The following is a 6,583-nucleotide window of genomic DNA, read 5'->3' on the forward strand; positions in this document are numbered from 1 at the left end:
GGATGTTGCAGTAGTGATAAAAATTGAAATTTCTTTTCCCATACGATACCTATAATTAATATTGGGGGTTAAAGTATACAAATGCCGTTTTGTACTGAAAAATACATTTTTTTTTTGTTAAAAATATATAACATTAATTCTGTCTAAGGTTTTAATATACATTATATTATTGCCATTTCATGTGAAGGTCATATTATATGGCTTTGCAATAGAAATCTGGGGACCTAGACTTAACAAAACTATGTGAATACAGTTTTCATTGCTACTTGAAAAGAAATTTTTGAACCAGGTAATAGTGTACAAATTGCGCGAAAAAAAAGGAAGGTTGGGAATGTATTATGTAACCTTCATATGAAATAGCATAACGGAGGATGCCGGAGGATTTTTAAATGTAGGTTCTATGGACTTCAACCTATTGCTCGAGCCGAGTGAGATATTGCAGTATCGTGGTGCAATAATAGTGAAGATCGGTTGACAAGGCAGGGGATTTAGATTTTATTTTTTAATTCAAAAACAAAATTACAGATACAAAGTCTTGCTTAAAAACTTGGCAATCCTATGTTTTAAACGTGAAGGGCTGATATTAAACACGATATTAAATAATCAGAAAAAAGAAAAACAAAATATATCACAAAGGTTTAAATTAATCTACAGTTAATGTATATACGTAAGTGGGTCAGTATTGTATGTATGTTAAAATCAAACCATGCCGAGTGAGCTTTTTAATATTGTGAGCTTTTTCTGCTGCGTTAATTCCACACCAGACCTGGTATTAAAAAATACTCTGATTTTCAATGTTTCCATCGTTACTTTCAATGCCAAATGAAAAAACAATTGAAGGTCAAACAACTCAATGTTAGAATTTGGAATGTTGTAGCCGCAATAGGAAAAAAAATACTCTTAAATTTCGCACCAAGCAGGGTTTTTTTAATTCAACGTAGACAGTATGCTTTAAAGTCAAATTCCTGCTTAAGCCCATTATATTGTTATTATATTATCTATATATATATATATAAAATTCTCATGTCACAATGTTAGTTGCCATACACCCCTGAAACGGCTTGATTGATTTTTCTGAAATTTATATGTATACTTCGGTTAGGTCTGAGAATCGGTTGTAATCTATTTTTTATACCCCAAAAGTGTAATCTCTTTTAATTTATATACACTAGCTGACCCGGAAATGCAATATCTGCCGGGTCAGCTAGTGTTATTATAAGTCCAGTTGTTATCATGTTCAGCATCGCATTTGACGACCTATATAGCCCAGTGGTTAGTGTATGAGCCCAGGTCCCTGGTTCTAATCTCGATAGGTGCAAAGATTTTTATGATGAATATAGTTGTTTGTTTCTGAGTCATGGATGTTTATATACAGATGCCATATTAATATATGCTTAGGAAAGTATTTGGCATTAAATATATCGTTGTCATACATTCATAGCGCAGGCTATCCGTAGAAGCAGCAGCCAGCTATTTGTTTGAGATTGACAGGAAAATAACATTTCTACTTTTAAGTGACCAGACTATAACCCCTAGTTGTCCAGGATTGTCAACAATAGTTCTTAAATAGTCTAATGAAGTCGTGTATCACCACCCTTAAATGTGTAGTGGAATGACACTGAATAAAAATCAATTTTGTACAAAAGGCTTCATTAATGGAATAAAGTGAATATAAAAGTACAAAAAGTTCCATCAACGGATCTTTTCAATGGATTTTATTATATTTATTATATGTACAAAGGAAGATTTAATTGACAATGAAAAAGTAATTTTAAGCCCTATAGAAGTTTTAACTTATTTTTTTACTTATCTTATATCTAGAGACAGCGGCAACATAGAAGGTTTTCACAATGTGACTTCCACAAGTGTGCTACTCCGTCCTACGATTTTTTTATCAATGTACTTATTTATTCAAACAACAAAGCTTAAAACTATATTTGGAATACAATGATTACATTAAATTAAAAGTACCATAATATTCCTGGCAGCATTTCCGCGATGGATAGCGGATGAAGAAAATATTTTTTATAACTCCATTGACCAAAATAGACTATTGCAGTTTAACTTCCAGCGCTTATGTTGCCAGTAGCCCTATTGAGGCGAGAAGATAGTACTATGTACATTCTCCGCGCCTCTGGGCCCCACGGGCCAAGTGTCTAGACACCAAACAGCACAAAGATGTACGCACTGATAACGACATATTTGTGACGTTTGCTGTTTTTGGCAGTCGAAGCAGCAGCCTCCGCACCAACTGACGTAACTTGGACATGAAAAGGACCAAGAGTATTCCCAGTGCCCAAGCCACCAGCGATTAGCAATATAATATTGAATAATATTGACACACTTTTTACACAAATTATCTTGCCCCAAGTTAAGCATACATAGCCTGTGTTATGGGTTACGAGTACAAGACAATGATATATTTAATACAATACACTTACCTAAACATACATAAATTCATATAAACATACATAAATACATTTAAACATCCATGACTCGGAAACTATAAACTTTAAACATCCATATTCATCATATAAATGCTTCCACCTACCGAGATTCGAACCCGGGACCTCTAGCTTAGTAGGTAGGATCGCTAACAAATCGGCTATACAGATCGTCATAGTACATAAAATTGTAACTGTTTTACATAAAGATTAAATATATCAATAGACGGCTGTGTACAAACCACTCGTCTTGCGGACGACTTGTGGCATACGAACCACACGTCACCTGCCACCGCTAATACTAAGCCGCTCATGTTTGGAGTGAAGTCACCGTTATGCGTGTCTTGTACCAGTGAACACAATATGTGAGACGGCTTGAAACCTTACGACTGGCAAATTGTTAAAAACAATTACATTAAACTCCGTTAAATTATCTTTCAGTTCAAAAATACTTAAGAACAATATAGAGGTAGGTGGTGAATAAACAGTAACAAAAGAAACTGTTTACGATTTATTACACCAAACACAACGGAGGTACAAACTAACGTACTTATAAATGACCAGAGATTGGAACTTGCGGACACTACGGTCTACTTGGGTTTCACGGTAGATAAAAAGTTGTAAGCAAATGTCATGTTTACCTATTGTTGGCGCTCCAATAAATAAAAAAAGATCACCATAAATGTCGCAACCTTTCAAAAACTGTCGACACATTGCGTAAAATTCTAATTCAAAGAGAAATTCAAAGTTTGAAATAATAAGCAAGTAGATATTATGAGAGTATTTCGTCACGCAAGCACAGCTTGTAGGATTTCAACATCAAACTTGACCTATTTCGAGAGGAAGCCGGGCTGGCAACAAGGCACTACCCGCTTGCCAGTGCCTATAAATATTGTACAATCCATTATTACCGCTTCTTATGACGAAATTGCAACTTATTTTATTTCATCTTGGAGTCTATTTCTGAATTCGATATCCATGTTAGATTACCAAATACTTGCTACCAATACATCCAAATTATTACTCGTTACCCAACTATAGCGGAACAAGAAGTTGGGCTATGAATTTAACCAATATGCATGTAAGTACGTATGCATATTCCTCTTAAATTGTAAAGCTATTTATTATTATTGATTATTTGACGAATGAGGTATCACAAAAAATTTAATCATCGGTCGATAGGTCACTCGGACAGTTGGCTCAGTTGGTAACAGCGCGCGGACATAACCCGAGAGGCACGGGTTCCAGTCCGGCATCGTCCAAGAATTTTGGTACAAGTTAAATTTGTATATTAAATCCCAGAAGTAAGGAGAATAAAAAATGTAACCACCGTATCATGTAAACTCGTATTTTTTATGTAGACAAGGCCTCACATGTAGAAGCACGTAACGCACAAAGGTCACTTAACAAGTTAATACCAGGTGACCCGTACGCTCGTTTGTCCTTCTTTTCCATAAAAAAAATACCAAACTGTTTAGATTTGCAAGAGCGACATCTCAAGTTAGTTTCCTAATAATATGTAATTGTTGTGGATGAGCAGGTTATCGACTGTAAAGTAGATCCTGAAGATGGAGCCACAACCTTAGAGTTGAACAACACATACATAAATTTCGCTCGATGCGTCACTCGGAAAGTTGTCTCAATTGGTAAGAGCACTCGGACAGAATTCGAGAGGCACGGGTTCGAGTCCCACATCGTCCATGAATTTTGGCGTAAATTAAATTTATATTACATATACAATTATATTACCTACACGTTTATACAAATAATCTAATCAAGAAACCTAAACATCACTGCACGTATTTTGCATAGAAATTAATATCATTAAAAATATGTCATCATCACCATACCAAATTTGAATATGAATTATACTTTTTTCATTCAGTAAATGAATGTAGTACTGTTGATGCCAATGTTTATTCCATCGGAATTTTTGCATAAAACCACACTTCCTTTTCATATTCTAAACTAGCTGCCCGACAGACGCTGTTCTGTCAATAGGAAAAAAAATTATGTACTTTGAAAAGATGTAGTCTAAAGCCATGGGAAATATGCATTCAAAGTTAATTAGTCAAATATAAAACAAAACTGTATTTTGAATGATTTTATAATATTTAGTTATAAAAAAATTCCGACATCTCCAACAAATATCGTTACTGAATACACAAATGTAGACAAAAACTTAACAAATTATATACTAAAACCTTCTTCAAGAACCACGCTATCCATGACAGCATGAAAAGGACTTGTTGTATAATATGTAGTTATTGCACGTAGCTGAGCTGAGCGTGATTGTTTGTAACATCCAAAGATGATATGATTTATATCCTGACAAATATGGTCACCACGCCCTAAGAAGCCGCCCAAGTCGTGGCGTCGCTAAATTCAGCGTGTCGTGGCAGTACGATTGCATCTGAGAATCTCTGCTCTTAATAGAGTCAGCATTACCAGGAGACTGATTATATGATGTTGTTATGATAACTCGCCGCCCAGGAACTGGTATATATCGAGTCATGTTCGGAAGTGACTTGTTCAGCTGATGGTAATTGATAGGCCCTACCCCTTACAATGCAGTGCCGTTCAGGATTCTTGCAAAACCTCAAAAATTCTGTGTGGTACTACAATCGCGCTCGTCACCTTGAGGCTTAAGATGTTAAGTCTCATTTGCCCAGCAATTTCACTGGCTACGGCGTCCTTCAGACCGAAACACAATAATGCTTACACATTACTGCTTCACGCAAGAAATAGGCGCCGTTGTGGTACCCATAATCTAGATGACTGTGCAAAGGAGCCTCCCACTGTGATCAGTTCCACCATTAGAAGAAGATAAGCGGAGCGTGACCTGAAGCCTCAGGTAATGGCCCAAATTGATAACGAAATGGCGCGCTTTAAATTCTTACATTACTCGAAGCATTTTAATTGGTAATACCTTGAACAAGAAACAAAATAGCTTTAAAAGAATATATACACCTTTATAATAAATTCCCAGCCACAGTTTAGGCATTATCTATAAATAGATTTAAATGTTTTATTAAAAAATGACTCTGTCGTAAATCCTACTGTGTAAGTGATCGGACAGCCTGGGACTAGATTATGATTATTTTTTAGCAATCACAATGATAGTACAATTAATCTTATTAAAAAGAACGCAAAACAAAAGCTGGCAGAGTTTCCTGCGCCGCTTCTTCTTTCCCAGAGCGAAATAACATCAAAAATAATTCTTTAGAAATCGATTTTAAGAAAATAAATGCCTTTTATGCCTTTTTAGGGCAAAGTACTTCTTTTAACGAGTGTAAGATGATGCTGTACCACAGAAGAAAGAAGCTGTATCTAAGAGAGGGAGAGAGTTTCGTACACTACTGAATAAGGCAGTTTTGTGGAGCATAAATACCGATGGAAAACAGAACTTAGTTTCTGGATATCTCTTACTCAGGTAAAGCTCCCTTCATTTTTGTTAGAAACAGAATGAGAAATAGTTTGAAAGTTTAAAGCTCATTTTCAATTTATCGCTGAATATAAAAAGTTAGAAATATCTGTTTGGGATGTTATAGCCATGATGCTTGAATTAAAAAAAAATACAATACTCACGTCGTACAGTATCATGTCTAGAGACTCAGTCGACACTTGCTTCGGTTCTTCTGTGAAACAACGAGAAAACACGCTCACAAAGCACTTCCACTGACTAATTATTTACGCTTAACGTACTCTATGGTAACAGTATCAACCATGATGCATTATATTTAATTATGTTTGTAACATTGTTTATTTTAATTTGATTAGCGTTAAGAAGTAAGCGTGCGTATTGTTTCTGATCGCATGCGAGACTACGGCGATGCGGCTACAGGCTACGTAGGCTCTGACTTGGATGTTAGCTGCTACGTTGCTACGGAAGGCGGGCAGTGCTACATTGCTACGGCATTTAATGATGCGTTTTCTCGCAGGTTTTTTAGACCTGAAGTTCATATGATGATAAGTGCAAGCAAATACTCCCTGCCTATTATAATCATAAAACGCAAAGAAGCCTCCCACTAGTAAGTTTTTTATGATAATAAGGGACGAGACGAGCTGGGCTTTCAGGTGATGGTAATTGATACGCCCTGCCTATTACAATACAGTGCCGCTTAGAATTCTCGAAAAAC

Source organism: Leptidea sinapis, chromosome 4, assembly GCF_905404315.1.
Source record: "Leptidea sinapis chromosome 4, ilLepSina1.1, whole genome shotgun sequence".
Lineage (NCBI taxonomy): Eukaryota > Metazoa > Arthropoda > Insecta > Lepidoptera > Pieridae > Leptidea > Leptidea sinapis.